The sequence below is a fragment of the Panthera onca genome, chromosome D1 (genome assembly GCF_046562875.1).
Source record: "Panthera onca isolate mPanOnc1 chromosome D1, mPanOnc1 haplotype 2, whole genome shotgun sequence".
NCBI classification, from domain to species: Eukaryota; Metazoa; Chordata; class Mammalia; order Carnivora; family Felidae; genus Panthera; species Panthera onca.
In genome coordinates this window covers 29,320,041-29,344,858 of record NC_138348.1, presented here as the reverse complement: position 1 = coordinate 29,344,858, position 24,818 = coordinate 29,320,041, and the positions used below count along the sequence as shown (strand labels likewise).

Here is a 24,818-nt window from a genome sequence, read left to right as displayed (position 1 = left end):
GAAAAACTAATATGTGAAAAATATTACATCTGTAAATATAATATGTCTGCTACATATATCTGCTAAATATCTAACTACATCTCTCTTTCTTTTAATTGTCATAAAAACACTTAACATGAGATCTACCCTCTTAATCAGTTTTTAAGTGTACCATACATTATTGTTGGCTGCAGGTACAATATTGTACCCTGACTACATCTTTAAATAACTCTCCCTATGTGTCTGAGTTGTCTGCTCTTTGAGGAAGAGCACTCAGTAATCAATTCTCAAAGCCCAAATGCAGGACAACCCTTTCCCTGACGTAGTAACCATACCAACCTGTTTTAATTTTCCCTAATTACCAAACAGTTTCTTGTCTTTAAGGTTGGTATGCTTCCCCATATCAACCTATAACTTTAAACACACACACACACACACACACACACACACACACACACACACACACACTTTGATACCTAACTGGATCTTTGTTTTTGGTGATGATTTTGCTACCTCCTTCTCTATGCCACTGATCCTTCCCTTCCAATATATTGACTTCTTTTTAAATCTTTGGTTTAATGAGAAACTATTATTTGGTATATTAAAACACTATCATATAATTTTAATTCAAATTTAAATGCATTTTTAGCTTGCCTATATTATGTCTTTCTCTTGCCTCTATAGACATGTGGTAAAGATTCAGTATGAATACCCATCAGGATGACTAATTAAAGCCAAACCAACTGAGCATTTAAAATATACGCTTGAAATAGAGGGGAGGTGCCAAGCTGATAACATCTTGATAACACTGGATAGTAAGATCCCATGGGCCTACATATTCATTGTTCCTAGTCAATTGACATTTATATCTATTATCACTTGAGTGAAACATGATTAATTATTTTATGATAATTTGGATCATTGTTTAAAATTAAGTTTGGAAGTGTTACGTCCTGGCCATCTTCTTTTACCATTCCTTTAGAGGATTGGGAGCCACCCTGCTATTCAGGGAAGATGATTTCTCCTTCCAATTATTACATAATAAGCCTCATTGTTTTCTAAATAGGAGACTCCTTTTCACTGCTCTAAGAGTAATAATTTTATGCTGCAGACATCAAAGATGAGGATAAAAATGTCACATTGTGATTCTGTCTGCATGACACTCCACAATAATACAAAGTGAAAAATTCAAACAAAGAGAGCCTTTTGCTTTTTCCATGGTGTCAAAAGTCATGTTTCTCAGTTTTTCTTCTCTAAATTGGGCATTAAAATAAACATTTTTATATTATTTAGGAAGTTATAATTATATCTTGAAATTTTATTCATAAAATCTTTCCCCCCAAACACTCTTTTTCATAAGGTCATTTTTTTCAACCAAGAAATAGGAATTATAGTTTCCACTTTTTAATTAAATCCTAGCTATTTTAGTTGGAGATGTATTGCCTTAATCCATATGTAATGTGTTTATCACTTAGGAAACATTAAAAATATGGGTTAGTAATTTTGTATAATGCCATAATTATATCTTTCATCAGGATAATTATGTAAAAGTAAATAAAGGTAGGGCTAAGATAATACCTAATTTAGGATGCCTTTCAAACGTATAATGCTTATAATTAAAGATTTCAAATAGAAAGTAAGGGGCCTTAGTTTCCTTACACATTAGCCTAATTTTCAAAATAAAACCATAAAAGTTAGTTAAATGGTTTCTTTGCTCACACACTTCCACATGGAATCACAACTGTCCACTTAGAAGCTTTTTGTAATAATAATAATAATAATAATAATAAAATAAATTGTTAATGTCTTTACACTAGAGAACAGAGCTTAAAAGGTGAATTTTGTAGCTCATCTAACATGCAAGACTGAGAGCAGAAATAATTTAACTGGCTTGTGCCATTGGAAAATATCTAAGATTTGCAATGGGAAGTATGCAATTATTTATTTCATATTACTTAAACCACTGCAAGAAAATATCACGCATTATCAGTCATTAAAAGTAAACATCATGCATTGTACATGATTTCATAGATTTAATACATTATAGATAATGGCTCACTAAATTGAGATACCAGATTTTCTGTCCTCATAAACAGGATATTTCCCCTTTTTTCCAGTTAGACTAAAAGGCACATAACAAACACCTAGCCTAGCGTCTAATAACCATCACTGATATATGCACATTCAGATGCAGATAACTCAACATAAATGCCCAAAAAAACACATCCTCACAACAACCTTTCCAATGGCACGTTGAGGTTTCCAGTGAATAACAGCTGCAGCATCTAAGGATAGAAACCAACCGCAAGACCTACTTGCAAAGTGACTGTGAAAAGCGCTCCTCTTCCCCTGACTCTGCTGCATACAGAATTCTGTGTACCTCTGAAGTGGTCATGCAACTTAAGGTTTAGCTTCAGACTGCTAAAGCAGGTCAAATTTTAGGTCTGCTACAATATTACCATTCTCTCCCTCCTACCAAGAACTTTGTTTTAAGCAAAGTTTTAACTTTGTCTTTTAGCTGCTTAGTATTCATTTTTGTTTCTCTGGTAGGGGCATAGGTGGAGGGTGAGGGGTGTGGGGTGGTAGGGATGAGTCTGATGACTGTCACTCTTCAACCCTAATTTCTGATATGAATAGTAAGACCTCTAGATACCTCTGTAGCTCACTCCATAGCCTTCACCCGCCTACTCAACTAGACCCAGTTTTAAGTAAGTAATGGTGACGGAGCTGGTGACGGAGCTGGCGTAAGTGTACCCTACAATCATCTCATTGTTGTTACATGAGTCAATAAAGGGCTTCTCTGTTGCAGAAATTTCTAAGACTACACAAGTTGTTTTGTTACACTAAAGTTGTATCAGTTATAACTTTTAAAAATATATAAGCCATCATTTGGGACTTTGAAGTCTTGTTGTAAAGACAAATGTAAAGACATTTTGTTATAAATGGTGTTTATTCTTACTGCGAAAATCTACATGTAATTTCTCAAAAATGACTTTTACTGAGCATATGTGAATTAGAAGTGATAACTCAAACAGCCATTACATGCACAGTCTGTTTACTACACAATTCTAATAACATGTTCTCAAATGGCTTCCATATGAACTGATAATATTTTGCTAAGTATGGAAGACTAAAACCCAGAAATTAATAAAACTATCACATCACAGTAGTTTTTGATAAGATCTCAGTTGCCATGTTTTTGATGTATAAACTCTCATCCCATTATCAGTTATCATAACAAACTATGCTGCTTTAATTATCAAACCTTTATAGGTATAGATATGAATTATTTAAAAGAAAACACCTGAAAATATTTCTTTAAACATGCCAAATATGTTTGGAATTTCTAGTACATAATATAATGTGCTAATATTTACTTCTCGATTCTTTTGATTATGTATTCAGTAGCGCATCATTATTTAATGGAACTGGAGGATTTCTTAGAGATGCTATTAGGCTACAACTTATTATTTAAGAACTCCTTTGGGGCGCCTGGGTGGCACAGTCGGTTAAGCGTCCGACTTCAGCCAGGTCACGATCTCGCGGTCCGTGAGTTCGAGCCCCGCGTCAGGCTCTGGGCTGATGGCTCGGAGCCTGGAGCCTGTTTCCGATTCTGTGTCTCCCTCTCTCTCTGCCCCTCCCCCGTTCATGCTCTGTCTCTCTCTGTCCCAAAAATAAATAAAAAACGTTGAAAAAAAAAAAAAAAGAACTCCTTTGACCTAAGGGATGTAGTAAATGACCATAAAAACAAACCGAAGTGTGACATTTGGAGGTATCCAGCATGGTAATACTATTAACAATTCTTCCCTCTCTCTACTGCATTGAAAAAGGTAAAGTCACTGTTACTATGTTGTTTTTTTTTTTTTTTTCTATGTAAGTAAACAGTACAAGATCTGTGTAGAACCTCTTGAAACATTTATTTAATAGAGTATTTAATAGAAGACCATTTAGTAAACCTTTTAGAACATTTTAAAGATTGTAGAACATTTTATTTAATAAAGGATTCACACCAGAGCATTGAAGATACATTCTTCACTTACTAAATAAAGGGAAAAAATTGCCTCTGAGTTGGTGTGTTAAATTGCTTGTATGCTCTTGGCATTTTAATAGGAAGACTAAGTGTGATGCTACCATTCATCACCATGTCTTCGGTTGACACATTTTCTTTAATAAAATATAGAATATGAGAAAACATGTATTTCTGTCTAATTTGAATAGAAGTCTGTATTATGAGTATATTTGGAAAGCTATGCCAAAACACTTGATATGGAAAGTCTCATTTATAAGGCTGTTAATATGAGTTACCTTTTTAGCGTGACCTACCAAACATTTTTCTTCATTTTGCCATTTATGCATCTTAGGATTGGAAGTAAATGAAGCTAAAACATTCTTCCCTACAGCATTGGGGTTTTTACATAAGGCCTGTTTGAAAAATGCCAGGGCATGGTTTTTCTCTCAAACCCGAAGACACTCACAAAATTACACATGATTTATTCAGGAACAGGAATTCTGAAACAATTTAATTTTACATTTATGAACTGAGTTTACATTCTGTCCATATTACTAAAACAAAGCTGAATATTACCTCTTTATATATCAGTAACAATATCTTCATTAATTCAGGGTTCTGATACCCAATTTAAAAGAATAATAAAAAAAAAAAGGACCTGGGATTGTAAAGTGTGCTAGGCGTATTTGTACATGATGTAACAGTAATGAAGTTTTGGAAATTACTGAGGCTAAACACTTGGTAATTGCTGCAACCCTCTTTTTCCCTTTGTTATTGCTTATCCTACAGAAAAGGCAGTTACTTATCCATCTGATTTCCTTAGCAAATAAATTCTTTGCAAGCAAGAGAAATCATCACTGTCAAATAGAAATGAAAAGGGAGGGCAGGAGAAGGAAGAGATTGTGACAGATTGAATGGATGGAGTTCTTGCCCCTGGGAGTCATGAAAAGGAACATGACATAGCAGTTAATACACTTAAACTTTTTTAAAAAATGTATATATTAAGCACATGCAATGTTAAAGTTATGACGTAGGCAGTGAGGGAAATGCAGACATTCCACATGGTTTGTGTTCTCACTTCACCTCTTAGGTACTTTTTTAAAAATTCAAATATTGAAATACAATATCATATTAGTTTGAGATCTCTTAGGTACTTATACTATAGAAGTAATATAAGAACCACCTCTCTGAAAACACTATATTCACATAATCTTTTTCAGGTGTTTAGAGTAAGATTTTTTTTCTCCTCCTTAATCACTAGTTACCCAACATCCGATCTGACAGAAAATCCTGCTGACTCTGCCTTTAAAATATATTCATAATGACACCAATTTTCACCACCACCAGTGCTACCATTCAGTCCAAGCCATCATCATGTTTTGCCTGGATCATTGAAATGGCCTGCTAAGTAGATACCTGCTTTTAATCCTGATCTCCTTCAATTGTTCTCACACAGCAGCCAGAAGGACGATTCTTTTAAAACATAAGATACATCAGGGGCACCTGGGTGACTCGGTCAGTTAAGAGTACGACTTCGGCTCAAGTCATGATCTCGTGGTTCCTGAGTTCGAGCCCCACGTCAGGCTCTGTGCTAACAGCTCAGAGCCTGGAGCCTGCTTCAGATTCTGTGTCTCCCTGTCTCTCTGCCCCTCCCCTGCTCATGCTGTGTCTCTCTCTGTCTCTCAAAAATAAATAAATGTTAAAAATTAAAAAAAAAAAAAAACATAAGATACATCATATCATTTCTCTGTCAAAACTTTCCATCAAATCTCCATCTCACTCAGAAGTCCTTTGGTGGCCACCAAGACCCCACACCACCTGGCTGTCTTACTTCTCTGTTTTTATGTTTGATTCCTCTCCCCACAGTTGCTCTGATTCAGCCACACTTGGTGTTCCTTGCCATTCCTCCTTGCTATTCCTTGATCATGCCAAGCGTTAGAGCCTTTGCTGCCTGTTCCCTTTGCTTGAAATGTTCCTCTCTCAGATCTTTTCATAACCAACTTCCTCACCTTCAAATATTTGTTGAAATATCACCTTCCTAATGAAGCTGTTCTGACCATCCATTTCAAAGTAGCAGTTTACATACCCCCATTCTGCCATTCCTAGTTACTGCCATTCCTAGTGATCTGCCCTATATTTTCCATAGTGCTTACTACCTTTTAACAAGAATATCATTTTCCCATTTATTATGTTTGTTGATTTTCCATCTTCTTGTACTAGGAGGTGAGCTTCACAAAAACAAGGATTTTTCTCTGTTTTGTTTAGAACAGTCTGACACATGATAAAGTGTTCAAAAACCACTTTTAAGGTGATAAATTTGTCTCACTTTACCTCAGACTATCTCATTTTCCTCCCGTTCCCTATTTAAATTGGGTACAAGCAGGAATGTATTTGGGAACTAATATTAGTAGTAATAATAATAATGAAATCACTTGTTGCTGTGGCAGACACTATACCAAGCACATTACCTATATTGTGCCATTTAATCCCCACAACTAGTCCTCAAAGTCAGGAGGCATAGGTTAAGTCACTGGCCCACGGTCACATTTCAGGTGAATGGCTAAGCTCCAGTTCAACCCGTAACAGACTCCAAAGGCCAACTCTCTTTGTAGCTTTGAGTTATAGCCACCTTTAGTTTTATGCAATATTAATTTTCTTTTTTATGTTTATTAAACAACAGTGACAAAAGAACTATACAGTACCAACTGTGAAATTAACTGGCTACTGATTTGCTTAATATCATTCTGGGGGTTATTTATCCCTTCTTTTTAAGCAACTGTATTTAAAGATAAATACTGGCATTTGAACTTTGTAATTTCAAGTGATAGAAATACTATATGGCTTTTAGATTGAAGAGGGTATTCATGATATCTGCTATATTCTTGAAGAAAACTTGGAGAGAATGCAGGGGACTGAAATTATCATATAAGTGAGGCATTGAGTAACATGAATTTGCCCAAAAACAGAGGAAACAGAAGAAGAGGTATAAAAAGTGAGGTAATATTAAGTGGCATGGTAGGGATCATATTCATGTTTTTTGTTTAAGTATTCTCTAAAATATTTTTTTAAATATAATTTAATGTCAAGTTAGCTAACATATAGTGTATACAGTGTGCTTTGGTTTCGGGGTTAGATTCCCATGATTCATCACTTATAAACAACACCCAGTGCTCCTCCCAAGAAGTGCCCTCCTCAATGCCCATCACCCATTTTCCCCTCTCCCCCGCCCACCTCCCTCCCATCCACCCTCAGTTTGTATTTAAGGATCTCTTATGGGTTTGCCTCCCTCTCTGTTTGAAACTATTTTTTCCCCTTCCCTTCCCCCATGGTCTTCGGTTAAGTTTCTCAAGTTCCACATATGAGTGAAAACATATGATCTCTGTCTCTCTCTGACTGACTTATTTCACTTGCCGTAATACCCTCCAGTTCCATCCACGTTGTTGCAAATGACAGGATTTTATTCTTTCTCATTGCCAAGTAGTATTCCATTGTATGTAGAAACTACATCTTCTTTATCCATTCATCAGTTGATGGACATTTAGGCTCTTTCCATAATTTGGCTACTGTTGAAAATGCTGCTATATAAACATTGGGGCACATGTGCCCCTATGAACCAGCACTCCTGTATCCTTAGGATAAATTCCTAGAAGTGCCATTGCTGGGTCATAGGGTAGTTCTATTTTTAATTTTTCGAGGAATTTCCATAAGAGTGGCTTCATAAGAGTGGCTTCATAAGTTTGCATTCCCACCAACAGTGCAAGAGGGTTCCCGTTTCTCTACATCCTCGCCAACGTCTGATTCCTGAGTTGTTAATTTTAGCTACTCTGACTGGTATCATTGAGATGGTATCTCAATGTGGTTTTGATTTGTATTTCCCTGATGATGAGTGATATGTCTTTTCATGTGTCTGTTTGCCATCTGGATGTCTTCTTTAGAAAAGTGTCTATTCATGTCTACTGCCCATTTCTTACTGGATTATTTGTTTTTCGGGTGTGGAGCTTGGTGAGTTCTTTATACATTTTGGATACTAGCCCTTTATACGATATGTCATTTGCAAATACCTTTCCCTATTCCGTTGGGTCCCCTTTAGTTTTGTTGGTTGTTTCCTTTGCAGTGAAGAAGCTTTTTATCTTTATGAGGTCCCAATAGTTCATTTTTGCTTTTATTTCCCTTGCCTTCGGAGACGTGTCAAGTAAAAAGTTGCTGCAGCTGAGGTCAAAGAGGTTGTTGCCTGTTTTTTCCTCTAGGGTTTTGATGGTTTCCTGTCTCACATTTAGGTCTTTCATCCATTAAAATATTTTTTTAATCATGTGCCTCATCACATTTTTAATGTGATGTATAATATTGTATCACATATATAATAATGTGACATATAGTATTTTTCATGTAAGTGTAAATAGTGACAAAAGATATCATTTCTGATGTATTAGATATATGCTTTAAATATGGTTTTATCAAAACCATGAAATAAGGATTTAGCTTAATTTATAGTAAAATTCATAATATAGCTTAATTGGCAATCATTGTCCGATCAGTGTGAAGAAAGTGTGACTTCATTTTTTAATCCCAATGAACGTGTTTCTAGGATAGTCTTCTCACTTTTGTTGCCATGTGTTTGTCCCCTGCTAATTATGAAACAAGGTGCAAGCCCCCATTAGTCTGTTGTTGTTCTGCAGTAATGGGACTCTTCCTTAGGGGCCATGCACCACACTAAGATTCAGGGTGGGTGAAAGCTGTGCCTTCTCTCTGCCAAATTCAATCAAGTGGAAAAGGAGAAGCTGCAGACTACAGGAACATTTTCAAGTAGGTCAATTTTAGGAGAGAATAACTGTGAAAATTGAAGATCTCAAAATTGAATTCCTTTAAAACTATCCATACTCACATACCCATTACAAAGTCTTTGTGAAGGGCATGCATTTTACAGTTTCAAGACCTCTGCTTTGTATAATTTAATACACTAGGGGCGCCTGGGTGGCTCAGTCAGTTGAGCATCCGCCTTAGGCTCAGGTCATGATCTCGCGGTTGACGAGTTTGAGCCCTGCGTCGAGCTCTGGGCTGACAGCTCAGAGCCTGAAGCCTGATTCGGATTCTGTCTGTCTCTCTCTCTCCCCCTCCCCCACTCATGCTCTGTCTGTCTCAAAAATAAAATAAACATTAAGAAAATTATATTACTTAACCCATTAAAGTTTAGAACATACTCTTTTTTTTGCTGTGGCTTTATATATATATATATATATATATATATATATATATATATATATATTTTTTTTTTTTTTTTTTTTGCTCCGGGTTTATATATTATAAACAAGAATGGAATGGAATACTCAAAACTGAAGCAAGACACTTTAAAAAAAAAAGTAAAAGACTTTTTTTGGAGCAGTTTTAGGTTTACAGAAAATTTGAAAGTATAGAGTTCCCATATGACACCCATACTGCCCCCCCCCCACTCCACTGACAGTTTCCCCTATCATTTCCATTTATCACTAAATAATATCCATTGTATAGATGTACCATTGTTTATCCATTCATACCTATTGAAAGATATTTTGATTGCTTCCAAGTTTTAGCAATTATGAAAAAAAGATGCTATAAAAATTTGTGTGCAGGTTTTTGTGTGGCTGTTTTCAACTTATTTGAGTGAATACCAAGGAGTACAAATGCTGGATTGTATGGTAAAAAAAAAAAAAAAAAAGTTCAGTGTTGTAAGAAATTGCCCAACTGCCTTCCAAAGTGGCCATACCATTTTTCATTTCCACCAGCAATGAATGGAGGTTCCTGTTGTTCAACATCCTTGCCAGAATTTCATGTTGTCAGTGTTTTGGATTTGAGCCATTCTAATAGGTGTGTAGTAGTATCTCATTGTTTTAATCTCTAGTGCTCTGATTACATATATTGTTGACCATCTTTTTATATACTTATTACCCATCTGTATGTCTTCTTGGTGAGGTGTCTGTTCAGATCTTTTGCTTCTTAATTAGAATGTATGCTTTCTTATTGTTGAATTTTAAGAGTGTTTTCTAAATTTTTGACACCAGTCCTTTATCAGATAGGTGTTTTACAAAGATTTTCTCCCAGTCTGTGGCTTGTCTTTATTCTCTTAACAGTATCTTTCACAGAACAGAAGTTCTGAATTTCAGTGAAATCCAACTTATCATTTTTTTCTTTCATGGGCCATGCTTTTGATGCTATATTTGATAACTCATTGTCAAACCCAAGTTCACCTAAACTTTCTCCTATATTATCTTCTAGGATTTTATCGCTTTGTGTTTCAGGTCTGTTATTCATTTTGAGTTACTTTTTGTGAAGGGTAAAATGCCCATGTGGATGTCAATTTGTTTCAGTACCATTTTTTGGGAAGACTATCCTTTCTCCATTAAATTGCCTTTGCCCTCCTGTCAAAGATCAGTTGATTACATTTGTGTGGGTCTATTTCTAGGCTCTCTATATATACTGTTCTATTTATCTACTTGTCTTTTCTTTCACCAATACCACACTATCTTCTTTAGTATACCTATATAGTAAGTCTTGAAGTAAGGTAGTTTGCTAGAGCTACCTAACATACTACAGAATGGGTAGCTTAAACAACAGAAATTTTATTTTCTCACAGTTCTGGAGGCGAGAAATCCAACATCAAGGGATCAGCAGAGATGGTTTCTTCTAAGGCTCTCTCCTTAGCGTGTAGTTTGCTATTTTCTCCCTGTGTCATTGCATGGTCTTCATTCTCTGTGTGTCTGTGTCCAAATTTCTTCTTGTAAGGGTACCAATCAGATTGGATTAGAGCTCACCCTGAAGGATCATTTTAACTTAGTTACTTCTCTAAAGACCTTAACTCCAAATACAGTTATATTTTGAGGTACTGGGGGTTAGATCTTCAACATATGAATTTGGAGGGAATACGGTTCAGCCCATAATGGGTGGTATCATTCCTCCAACTTTGTTCTTCTTCAATATTGTATTGGCTATTCTAGGGCTATTCTAGGCCTTTTGTGTTTCCCTGTAAACTTTTTATCATTTGGTCGATATCCACAAAATAACTTGCTGAGATTTTTAGTGGGATTGCATTGAATCTTTAAATCAAGTTGAAAGAACTGAAATCTTGATGATATTGAATCTTTCTATACCTAGGACTGGGAACCCCTTGGATTTTTATAATCTCAAAACTTGTCCACACTGAGCTTCTAGCAATTTGTCATTTACAATTTAGTTGTGTGTGTATTTGTTTGTTTGTTTGTTTCTCTATTCCTGGTTCCTGTGGAGATTTTTATCCTCAGGCTTCTTCTCTAGTAAGTTGTGATTCTCTGTATCTGCCTATCATTTCTACAATTTTCTGGGCAGCAGCTTGCCCTGTGACCTCACTACTCTGATAGGTCTAAGAAGAGTTGTTGGTGTCCAGCTTGTTCAGGTTTTTTCTTGCGTTGGGGTAAGAATAAGGACTTCCTAGCTCCTTATATTCAAGAACAGAAAAAAGAAGTCTCTAAGGTACTTTTTATTCTTGCAACAACATCGTTAACCAAATTAAGCATTTACTGGTTCCCTATTCTTCAGAAGTAACTGTGTTAGGTATATTATGTCTTGAAACTGGCCAGAATCCTATTTTGCCAAAATGATATTTATGAAAATATTTCTATATTTGCATCTTAAATTTTTAAAATGTATATATCCTATACATGTCCTATCCTATACATGGCCCTTGTGGTAGTAAGAGGTGCCTCTGGAATTGTTGATTTGGGTTGTGGGTGACAGTGAAGCAAAGAGCAAGAGAAAGACTAAGCTGAGTATACTCATCCCAGCATGAACTTGAGCATCTCTGTCTCATATATTTTACTTGAAGTAAGAGTTGAACAACTAAAATATATTTAAATCCACTGCTCTTGAGTGTTAAATGAATGCTCTCCTAATGTTCCTCTCCTAATGTATTCTTCCATACACTGCAGAATAGATGAAACTGTCTTATAAAAACCTTTACAGGGGAGGCTGGGTGGCTTAGTCAGTTAAGCGTCCAAATCAATTTCTACTCAGAGCATGATCTCACGGTTTGTTGTTTCAAGACCCATGTCAGGCTCTGTGCTGGCAACGCAGAGCCTGCTTGGAATTCCTTCTCTCTCTGCTGCCCATCACCACCATCCACCCCGGCCATGCTTTCTCTCTCTCTTTCTCTCAAAATAAATAAATAAACATTTTTTTTAAAGGGGTCTTAAAATAAAACCATCTTTACAGAGTTTAGTAACAAAACTGTTAAGGAAAAACTCTGAGGTAGACTCATTTAATGCTAAGTGATAATGTTGGACTGAATGAATCCCTCTTTGTTAGGGATTGCAAGTACTCAGTTAAAAATATAATTAGTTTATCCTGAGGAGCTCAAAACTTCACAAGTTGAATATTTGTGAGGTATTAATTAACTGATGTATCAAAAAATACACAGCATGGGCATACCTTTATTAACCTGTGGTTAAATTTTCTTGATGGAACCTATAGATAGCAGTGCATCCTGGCTCATTACTAACACTGGGAATTAACCAGCTTAGTGACTTGTATTTTTTTTAATGTTTATTTATTTTTGAGACAGAGAGAGACAAAGCATGAACGGGGGAGGGTCAGAGAAAGGGAGACACAGAATCTGAAACAGGCTCCAGGCTCTGAGCTGTCAGCACAGAGCCCGACGCGGAGCTCGAACTCACGGACCGCGAGATCATGACCTGAGCCAAAGTCAGCCGCTCAACCAACTGAGCCACCCAGGTGCCCCAGTGACTTATATTTTTATAAAAATTCAGACTCACATATTTACTTTGGGGTGTTTTGTTTTGTTTTTAATTTGACTTTGTATTCTAGGGCAATTAGGGACAGGGTAGAATAAGATTGCAGACTTTTCTCCTTCTGGAACATATATCCAAACAGCAGAAAGAAGTATTTTTTATTCATCCAGCAATGACACATAATTATGCTTGGTTCTACACTGTGAAGAGGTGTCTGTAGGGCAACACAAGCTTTACATCATTCATATCATATAGAATTGTTTGTAAACATGAGTACTATACTGTACTTAGTTTATTTTTTTTAACTTTTTTTTTTTTAATTTATTTTTGAGACAGAGAGACAGAGCGTGAACAGGGGAGGGGCAGAGAGAGAGGGAGACACAGAATCCGAAACAGGCTCCAGGCTCTGAGTAGTCAGCACAGAGCCCGACGCGGGGCTCGAACTCACGGACCGTGAGATCATGACCTGAGCCGAAGTCAGACGCTTAACCGACCAAGCCACCCAGGCGCCCCTGTACTGTACTTAGTTTAAAGCAGTTCAGAAAAATATTTAGAACCCTGCTGTGTATAAAGCAAATAAGTAAAACATTATTCTTGCACGAGAAAAGTGAACACAGTAGTAGAAGAGATTAGCCAAACATGCAAAAATCAATACAAGACAAAATAAGTGTAAAAACAAGCATAAAATGCAGTGGGGCTCATAGATGACAGAGATGCTACATCTGTTTGAAAGCAAATGAGGAAATTGAAAGGGAAGCTAACATGTGTGAGCAATCTGGAAGAACCTGGAGAGAAGATGAAGATATGTCAGTTAGGAAATGGTTCAAGTGCATGTAGAAGTAAACATCATTGATAGTAGCTTTGATAAATAGGGCTTTATATTTGAAGCAGAACAAGAAATCTGAAGGTAAGCAGCTACTGGTATTGATTCAGTGGTTCTAGAATGTCAAGGTCACATCCATAATTTTGGGACTTTCCCTCATACTTGCCTCATGATCACAAGATCGTGGCTGCAGCTCCAAGTACCAGTCTACAAGCCAGCAGGAAGAATGGATTGAGGGAGGGGGAAAAGGAAAATTTTCCAGATATTTCTCTGTAGAATTCTGTTACAACTCATTGGCCAGAACTTTGCAAACTGCCGCCCGAACTACAGGGAGGCCAGGAAGGGTGAGCGTTTTTAGCCAGTTATACTGCCCCTCTCCAAACAATATCAGGAAATGTTGAGGTAAAAGAATAGCAGGAGCAAATCATGTGTTTCTTGGAGGGAAAGCGATATAGTAGAAGTTCAAGATAAAAACAAGGCTTGGGCTATATCCCACAGAGTCTTTGATGCCAAGCTGAGGCATTTACAATTAACCTAATAGGCAGTGGGAAACTATTAAATGTTTCTGAGCAGGGATGCCTGGGTGGGTCAGTCCGTTTTACGCCCGACTCTTGATTTCGGCTCCGGTCATGGGATCAAGCCCTGCACCGGACTGTGGACTGGGCATGGATACTGCTTAAGATTCTTCTCGCCCTCTGCCCATCCCCCACTCAGGTGCATGTGCTTACATGTTCTCTCTCTCTCTCAAATTAAAAAAAAATAAAAATAAAAATAAATAAAAAAGGTTCCTGAGCAATGATGCCATGGGTGCTGACCCATCATCACAATTTAATTTTCTAAATAAAATTATTTTAAATATATTCCATAAAGGAGTTTACAATAGATGAATATTTAAATTGTACTATAGTGATCACACTCAGATATAAATTAATCCTGTTAAGACAATTCTGTAAGGTAGGTCAGAATTCATTAACAGAGCATTGTTCTGTTAATGTTTTCACTGTGGCACCAGAATGTTGATTCTGTAAGCTCCACTCATTCTAGGTATCTATATATATATTTTTTTAATGTTTTTAAAAAAATTTAATGTTTATTCATTTTTGAGACACAGAGAGACTCAGAACATTAGCAGGGGAGGGGCAGAGGGCAAGAGGGAGACAGAATCCAAAGTAGATCCCAGGCTCTGAGCAATCCGCACAGAGCCGAACACAGGGCTCGAACTCACAAGCCATGAGATCATGAACTGAGCCAAAGTTGGACGCTTAACCAACTAACCCACCCAGGCACCCCAAAAATCTTGAATTTAGTATTTTCTAAAAGATTTCAGAGTGGGAACACCTGGCTGGTTCAGTTGGTAGAGCACATTACTAGAAATGTTTCCCTTTTCTCCTTAGTTAGGAACTAATGCTCCCCATCTAGAGAGACCATATAATTTATTGTCTTTATTAAATTAAAGAAGTATTGGGGTGCCTGGGTGGCTCAGTCGGTTGAGCATCTGACTTCAGCTCAGGTCATAATCTCATGGTTCATGGGTTCAAGGCCCACATTGGGCTCACTGCTGTCAGCGTAGAGCCTGCTTCAGATTCTCTGTCCCCTCTTTCTCTGCCCTTCCCCTGCTTACACACTCTTTCTCAAAAATAAATAAAACATTTTTTAAAATGAATTAATTAAGGAAGTATTAACAATTAAGCCAAGACAATAGGAGTAAACCAGGGATTGCCTCTGCGGCTAAGGGAGTAGTTTTGATGCAATCTGAAGGCTCCTCTGGGCTGCCATATTGTTCTTGCCCCAGGTGGTCAGCTCTGTGAGAGGTTGTCTGTGTCTCTGCTGAGGGCTGAATAAACTAATCCAGCTTTGCTTGTCAACTCCAGGAATAGCCGCATTTGCTGTGGCTTTCTGCCTTGTCCACCAGCAGTGCTCTCTATCATTGGTCTCCCTGGTGGCACATTCTCCCTGTGGGATCAGTGTTCTTTGGCTCAAAGCTGTATTTTCTCTTCATGTTGTGGTCCTGAAGAAGGAGGGGTGAGAGAAACTTTTTAATTCTCTTTTTGTGGGAAAAGTCATTTCCAGCTTGAATTGGGAGCTAAAAACGAATCTCAAATTTACATAGCACTGTAATCTTTACAGAGCGACACCAATAAAGATCTCCCAGGAAACATTAGCTCAGAACATTCTTGTTGAATCATACAATGGCCAGGGTTATACTATTTTATTTTTTTAAATGCACAGATAAACTATTAGGTTATTACACTAAAGTATCTCATTCCTGTATAGAATTTTGTGCTCTTATCCTTATTTATATATCTTTTTTCCCCCACATATCTTTTAAATTATTTCTTCTCTTTGGTTTCCACTAAACTCTACCAGTTCTCTTATAGCCTCTCTGATTTTTTTTAATCTCTCTGAGTGTTCTTTCTCCTTTTATCCCCCAAAGATGATAATGATAGTTTAGAAAATGTTAATCCCGGCGATAGCCAAGACTTCATGAGTACTTACAGTGTGCTAGGAACTGCACAAATTACATATACCAATTCACTGAATTCTGAACAACAACCTTATATGATTGTTATATCATTCCTGTCTTTCAAATGTGAAGCGCAGAGAGGTTAAATAACTTACTTAATGTCACAAAGCTAACAAATAATGGAGCCAGGTTTATAATCTGGATGGAGTAACTCTAAATGCCTATGTTTCTAACCTCTAACCCATTGTCCCTGATCTCTAGGAGCTTCTCTTACTGAGTCCCTCTGGCATTCTCCATCCTACTCGATTCTAGGACAAATTCTAGCAGATGTTTAAGAAACCCAATCTTAGTTGTTTTCACTGGTATAGCATAAGGCTTTGGGTAGCCTAGTGGCACCAGCTAAAGTCCTACAGGTCTGGTAATCTCTGTGACCCAGCAATGTAGGCTTCAGCATGTCTTGTCCAATGATGCAACAGTTCCAACAAGTTGAATATCTAAGAAATATGGTAAATGAAGAGCTGACAGTACTGTACTTGGTGGTGTTTGCCAAGACATGAAAGATGAAAGGGAAGGAAGAATCGCTGATTATTCTTAAGAGTGTAAAATTAGTGGTCCATTAGTAAGAATCTTAAGTGCTTGTTTACAAACTTATCCTCCCTGCTAGCTACTAGAGTTAGAAGGATGCAGAAGCAGAAAGTCTGGTAACTCCACCTTGATCATGCCTCTTCTACTTCCAGGATCATTGTTCTGCTGAGATCCTACATACATATTCAGAAATGACACCTCTCCCTCTCTCTGTGTTTTCTGTTCATTACTTGTTTGTAAAGTTAGCAGTTTGGTATTTATGTTCAGTTCTCTCATTTTTGTACATTTTGTACAATACTATATTAGCTTGATTTGATTAAATCATAGGAGTTCCTTACCATATGTCAGGCTATAAATAGGATATAAATATATATTAACACAACCCCTGCCCATGAAGATCTTATAGTCTAGTAAGGAAAACTGACATAAAATAGAGATGGATTGGTACAAAAAGAGAGTTAGGTATGAAATGCTATGCAAAGACTAATAATGCAGTAATTAATTCTGGTAGTTGTTAAACCAAGTTCAGGGAAAGCTACAGAAAGAACATATTTGAGTTGTATAGTGAAAGTCATTTGGATTATAAAATATTTGTAGTCATTCAGGAATTACATGTTCTACACCTTTGTTTCATCCATAGTGCCAAAAAAAAAAAAAAAAAAAAAAAAAAACCTACTTCACTGAATGAGTATATTTGGTACTAAGCAAATATTTATATAAATAAATATTTATTTATATTTCTTTATTTTCCCTCTTTTCCCACCAAAGCCCAAACTCATTGGAATACTTCTTGTATCTTTATGTTCTGTTTAATTTAACATAACATTGGCCATGTAATTCATTTTTAGAACAGCTTATTTTACACACAAATGTGTAGTTTCTTTTTTTTTTAATTTTTTTTTTAACGTTTATTTATTTTTGAGACAGAGAGAGAGCATGAACAGGGGAGGGTCAGAGAGAGGGAGACACAGAATCTGAAACAGGCTCCTGGCTCTGAGCTGTCAGCACAGAGCCCGACGCGGGGCTCGAACTCACGGACCGCGAGATCATGACCTGAGCCGAAGTCGGCCGCCTAACCGACTGAGCCACCCAGGCGCCCCTGTGTAGTTTCTTTCTATGCCATATCTTGTAAATAAGCATTGAGGTGTTTGCTTTTATGGTGTCTTGTGTAAGCATGATAAAACTGGAAAGCTCAGAGGGTTTGTTGTTGTTGTTTTGCTTGCATACAGCTTATGGAAATCTTTCAGGTTTATTATTTTTCTATAACAAGTCAAAATATATGAGGTTTCAAGTGGTTAAAAATATAGCTTAAAGGCCATGTTAAACTACTATAGTGTTCAAGTTACAAAGTACAAATAGTAAAATGAATTTTACTCCAGGATGGAATAAAATAAACACAAGATCTCCTAAATTTCATGAAATACCAGTGAAGTTTACTTTAGTGAATATTTAAACCCATCATCATTTTTGCATGTTCCAAGGCCAAGGACATTTTAAGATTAAAGTTTTAAATGAATTAAAATTATCTTAAAGTATTTTAAAATTATTTACCAAACATCTAATTGAGAATCTGCTGTATGGGAGGCACTGGAGATACAAAAATGAACACATTATTTCCATTTTAAAGAGCTCAATTTAATATTTAAAGGGATTTGTCCAGTCTGTATTATGGAGTAAGTTCAATTGCCTAGATAGAAGTTTCAAATTGATTAAAGTAGAAAACACCTCTACTTAAGGACTTTTAACTCAATTCATCTTATAAGCATGGTAGCTTGCTCTTACTAGATACTAGGTAAATGTTTATTAAATGAATGAACAATAAGAATCATAGGATTTAATGTTAAGAATGAGACCTTAGTAGGTGAGTTTTTTTAACCCTTTGATATCAACATGGTTTTGGTTATTATAGGGATAGTCAGAATTTAATGAAGGAGGCTGGATTCTCTGACATTCAGTAGTGCTCTGGACATTCCCACCCAATGAATAATTGTCACATCCTGCACAACTTTGAATGTCTGACTAAATCTACTACAAATATAAATTGGTGTGTCACTTTCTTCAGAAGTGCTGTATATATTCAGTGCAATTCTTATCAAAATTCCAGCAGAACTTTTTGTGGAAATTCTTAAGAAAATGCAAAGGACCAAGAAGGCAACCTTCACACATAACAAATGTAGAGTACTTACACTTCCAGATGTCAAGACTTACAGTATTGACACAAGTGTAAATCAATAAGCAAATGTGACAGAAAAGACTTCAGAAACAACCAACACATAAGTGATCACTTGTTTTATGATGAAAGTAACATTGTAGTACAGATGGGAAAGGATGGGCTTCTCAATGAATAGTACTCAGTTAATGAAAAAAACCCTAATCTTGACTCCTCTTTCACACCATTAACAAAATTCATTTCCAGATGTATTGTAGTCTACATGTGAAGCACAAAACAAAGTTTTAGAAACAAACACAAGAAACTTATCTTCATGAGTAGTGTCTAGAATGGGGTGTAGGGAACTTCTGGGATGCTGTTATTAGTCCTGATTTTGGTCTTACTAAAAAATTATAAAATGAGATTTATACACACACAAGCATAAATTGGTACTTTAGGACATAATACTGAAAAGTTTTTTTAAGCAATTATGCAAAAAGGACGTTTGCTCACATTGTCCATTTTTTTTGTGCCACATATTTTTTTATTACATGGTTGAAATGGGTTTCAATGCAATATGCTCTATTCATGAACAGTGAAATGAATTGCAAATTTTTAACAGAAGAGTTGGAATTTAATAGATTTGGATTCAAACTTTAATAAATTAGTAGAAACATGAAATGCAGGAACTTTAATGAATTTCATTAATAAAGTTTATTTTTTAAACATACTATTTCTTCTTTATATATTTTTAAATGATTTTAGCACATTAATACATTTGTGGCATGAAAATTATTAGAACTGTCTTTTCGAGGGGTTACTGTACAACTTCCTATGGTCTCTCATAATACAGTTTCTTTTCTAATCCCACCTCTAGACTCCACTTATCAAAGCCCACTTGTGAAAACATATATAGATTTTATATTTTAGTAGTCCATAATTTATCTTGTTCTGTTACCCTAATTCAGTTCAGACTATTAGCCACTTTCTATTATCAATCTGGTCTGTTATTATTTATCCTAATGCTAATTTTTATTCTGGATTCTACCTGTACCATACTTCTGATCTTTCACATTCCTTAGGTTTTTTTGGTATGGAATGGCTTCTAATCTTAATTATGTTAAATGCACACATATTTACTATAATTAGATGCATGCAACTATTGCATCAAGACTTCACTTTCAACATGGATAAGGAAAGGAATCCTCCTCCTCCCAAGAGAGAGCCAGATCATAATGTTATTTCCAGAAAGGATGATTTTGGATTCTTTCCCATGGATAATGGGGAGCCATTTAAATATTTTATGCAAGGAATACCAATCAGACTTGTTTTAGAAATATCACTTGGCGACAGTATGAAAAAATAAATCAGGGTGGATGGCAAGACTGGAGCCAGAGAGTCCAGGTAGGAAAATGTTGTAAGAGTCCAGGTCATTATCACCATCATCATCATCATCATCATCATCATCATCATGACCCAAAGAAAAGAACTGCGCAGAAATGAGGTTGGATCAACTGAACTTAGTCACTTGGTGAGGGAGGAAGAGTTTAAGGTGGCTTGCAAATTTCTGATTTGAATGACTTGATGAGATAAATGTCTTTCTCTAAAACAAGGACCATAGGAAAAGGTCCAATGTGTGACATGCAGGTGAAAGTAACCTATGGACATTTGAATGTGTGAATTTGTTCAGAGGAGATACATGGGCTAGAGATACAGATCTGGAAGTCATTGCTATATAGCTGGTAGTTGAAGTCTGTAGGGTAAGAAAGATTAGAAAACATCTTTAGAGTCAGAAGAGGGGAATGCAAAAGAATCCTGAAGAGTGGTCTCATGGAAATTGAGGGAGGAGAGAATTTTGAGGAGAGAATAAGGAATCATGCTATATGCCTTGAGCAATGAATAGAAAGTCAATTAAGTCATGGATAGAGATGCCTATTATATTTGGCAATATAAGAATCATGGGTGACCATTGACAAAGTTTTAAGGATATGTATGAGGTACAAAACCTTGATTACGTGCAGTTGGTTAAACACTGAATGGATTTTGCAGTTTTGTTTGTTTTTTTTTTTTTTAAGTGAATGAGAGATGAAGAAATAGAGACAGCAGGTGTCAGCTCTGTTCCAGGTTCTCGAATAAGAAAGACAGGAGAAAAAATTAAAGCCAGGGAAAGATGCAGGATGGAGAGGTTTTCAATTCTTTTTGTTTTTTTCCACTTGTTCCTGTATTAAAATGTTGCTTTTTTTTGCATTTTCATGAGTTACTGTTAAACTTTATGTTTTTCTATGATTAATCATTCTACAATACTTATGTTAGTGGCATAAGTTTTAAAGAATCAGGGTTGACCCAAACCAAATTAAGTATAAATACTAAATTATGTGATTTCCATGAATGCACAGGATTAAGAAATATTTATGACAGAAATATGTAAAATCATGATTGAATAAAAGGAAGAAGTTGACAGCGTGTTGGATAAATGTGAGATATCTTACAAATGATTTTTAAATGAGGCCATCTGTTAAAGCTTGCTGATGCTCTCAGTCTGGAGCAAGAGGTTATTTATGTTTTCACGCAAATCAGGCTTTAACCAAAATACTTTGGAAAAAACAGATGCCTTATAGAAATTCATTATTCCTAAAATAATTACACCCCTCTAAATGTTAACATCTCTTCCTACAAAGAATGGTATTATGCTAATACTGTTTATATATATGAATGTGAAATTATTGTATCATCACTGTAGTGCAATGCGATGGTTTCTCCCTACCCCCACCTCAAACCTCCCCCAGGAGATACATGCCTGGAGATACATGCCTGCTTACCAAGACCAATTTTCTACGTATTTAGCCAAAAATAATTGACCTTTGAAAGTCATAACCCACGTAGTTGTGTTTGAACTAAAATCTAAAGACAAACCCAATCTTTCAGGCATTCTCTCCTTCCAGTCTCTTGGTCTTTTTTTGACACCCCCCCCCCCCACCACAGTAAGTCTTAACAGATAGATTAAAGTAAAAGAAATTTCATAATAGAATATAGTCATTTTTTTCATGTTTCATTCATGTTGCAGATGAAGAATTAGTAATATTTTGCTAGAAATTGAAATTCCAGTGTCAATGCTATTTTACTAATGTGCATATTCACTCCCTTGTAAAGAGTAAACAGTATGTGCAGAAATGCCTAGAGACAGACATTATGAGAGTCCCTAACTTCTACATTCATGTTAGATTAATTTAAATCTACATAAAAAGAGATCAAATTTATGAGGGATGGAGGGAAAAAAATGAAGAGACTTCTTATTTGCAGCTCTTATTATTACTGGGAGAGCAAGAAATTAGATACAGAATAATATGTTTGGTTTCTTTAATTTATGGCATTTCGTTAACGTTGTCCCTGCATGAAATGCTGAACCAAATTCCTAAGGGATATGAAGACCTTGCTCAGGGTTCACCTCAGTATTTTGAGAAGCTTTTGAGCATAAATTCTTTATTTAGAACACTAATACAAGTATTGTTAATTGGTGTCTTCTTGTCCTCTGAGAATGCTTCTAGCCTCAATAGGTTCTTATTCACTTGAAAATAGCAGCTTACCCACTTCTATTTTATATCTTATTTCTCCTTCCTAAATGCTCTTTGGGTGAAAGCGTTTGTCAGAATAGAGGATGGAAGAAGGAGGGGAGAATTACACATGCAAAAGCCCCTGCCGAGCTCCTTGCTCACGATAAGCAGTCTACACCCACTAATGTCACATCTCATGTTCTACGTTCTCTATAAAGTAGTATACCATAGTGATCCAGAGTGAGGCTTTGTAGTCCAATGGCCTGAATTTGAGTAGTGGACCCACCACTTGCAGGTTGGAACCTGTGTGAGCATGGCCAAGAACTTCTCTTGGTCTCAGTCTCCCTCATCTGTTAAACAGAGATAATAACAGCACCTTCTGTACAGCACAGTTGTGAGGATTAAATAAGTTAATATATTCCAAAGGCTTGGTTGGCACCAAGGGTTATATTTGTAGTGGTGGTTTCTCTCACAAAGAAGCATTGCTCTGCTCCTGGAAACCAGAAGTGTTTGCTAGGAAGCAGAATTTCTGGTCTCCACAGTTCTTTATATACTTGCTGTGAGATGGCAGTAAAATATTGCTCTTCTCATAAAGGGAGGAAAAGAAAATCCCATGTGCTTTCACAAGTGTTATCTCATTTAATCGTCAGAATAATTCTTGCAAGATAGATTAAACAGTTTTTACGTGTGAGAGACCTGAAACCTTACACAGATCAAATGGCTACTGGATTACAAAGTCAAGATTTAGAGGCTAAAACGCTGACATGTGAGGCATAGCTGTCTTCCTCCCTTTCTAGATGTGCAAATTAAGAGACCTCACCAGTCTAATCCATCTGCCTCTTCTCCCTTCAAGAGGCAGCACATGTGGTAGACACTCAAATGATGCCTGCTCGTTGACCGGATACTTTTTTTCCTAAAAGGAAAATACACCTTTCGCATCTTTAATATTGCAGTGGTTTATTTGTACTAAAGTATGAGCTTCTATGACTGCAGAAAAGTAAAATAGAACTTCATATATGAGACAGTTATCCCACTTCAACCTACATCCCGGTCTCCTAAATAGATTACAAAGTATGAGTTAGTGAGAAAGCATAACTCTAGTAGCTTCCTATCCTCATTTTATTTTGATCTTTTTTATTTCTTAAAAAAAAAAAAAATGGCCCTGGAGGGATGCCTGGGTGGCTCAGTCGGTTAAGCATCTGATTTTTGATTTTGGCTCAGGTCATGATCTCACGGTTCATGAGTTTGAGCCTCAGGTGGGTTCTGCACTGACAATGTGGAGCTTACTTGGGATTCTCTCTCCCTCTCTCTGCCCCTCCCCCGCTTGCATACTCTTTCTTTCTGTCTGTCTGTCTCTCTCTCTCTCTCTCTCTCTCTCTCTCTCAAAATAAATAAACCTAAAAAAAAAAGAAAAGAAAATGGCCTTGGAATTCTTGCCTTTGGCCAAGAACAAAATTCTTATCTGTTAATAACTTTGTTTGAAAATAGGAACACCAAGGCTCCCGGGTGGCTCAGTCAGTCAGGTCATGATCTCACAGTTTGTGGGTTTGAGCCCCAAGTCAGGCTCTGTGCTGACAGCTCAGAGCCTGGAGCCTGCTTTGGATTCCGTGTCTCCCTCTCTGTCTGTCCCTCCCCTGCTCACAGTCTGTGTTCAAAAGCTCACAGTCTGAAGTTCAAAAATGAACTTCAAAAAAAATAAAATGAAAGTAGGAAAACCATATGAATAATTATTTTCCACCTAAGATAATAATAAAGATAATAATGTTTCCATGTATAAGGTACTTGGATCATTGGGGACTTTAGAGAAAAAATCAAATTTCAAAATAAAGTTATCTTTAACGCATCTTTTTCAAACTGACACAGCCATGAGAACACTATTGCTATTTTGCTCCGCTAAATCATGTTTTTGCATTTAAACCCTTTCATGCTTATCCTGCTGATATGAATCACCATTCCATCCATCCTTTTAGCCATATTTATGTCTCTATTCACTGTGCTTTTAGGTATATATTCATCACCTGTATTTATATATTTATTTTGCTTTCCTCGCGGCACAGAGCAGAAGACTGTCTCGCTAACTAGTTGTGTAATATAGTTATGTAACTTTGGGAAAGTTACCTGACCTCAGTGTTCCTCACCTTTTAGTCTTTATGATGTGTCAGCCACTGTGCCAGTTGCTCTGTTTCATTTATTGTCATGTAAATGTAAGGAGAAGCCTAAAAGCTTAAGTAACTTTAGCAATGTTACATGACTGTAAGCAGCAGAGCCCGAATTCAAGTACACTTTTGTTTCAAATACACCTTTGCTGTGGACTACTCACGCAGACTCCCTCCTGTGACCACACTGCCTCTCAAGCATTAACTTAGTGCAGGTTTCCCCTACTATTCACCCTCCATGCACACCCCTGTGGTGTCCCCAGCACACTGCTCTTACAGATGAGAATATGCGATGTCCCACTAAATGGTTGTCATCATTTTTTTCCACCCCAGCACACCTGAGGAATAT

At 36.6% G+C, this 24,818-nt stretch overlaps 1 protein-coding gene across 3 annotated transcripts in view; it reads left to right on the top strand.

The window, feature by feature from the left end:
* ELP4 (elongator acetyltransferase complex subunit 4) overlaps window positions 1-24,818 on the top strand; it is a 247,679-nt gene that overhangs the window by 136,803 nt on the left and 86,058 nt on the right. The window lies entirely within an intron of this gene.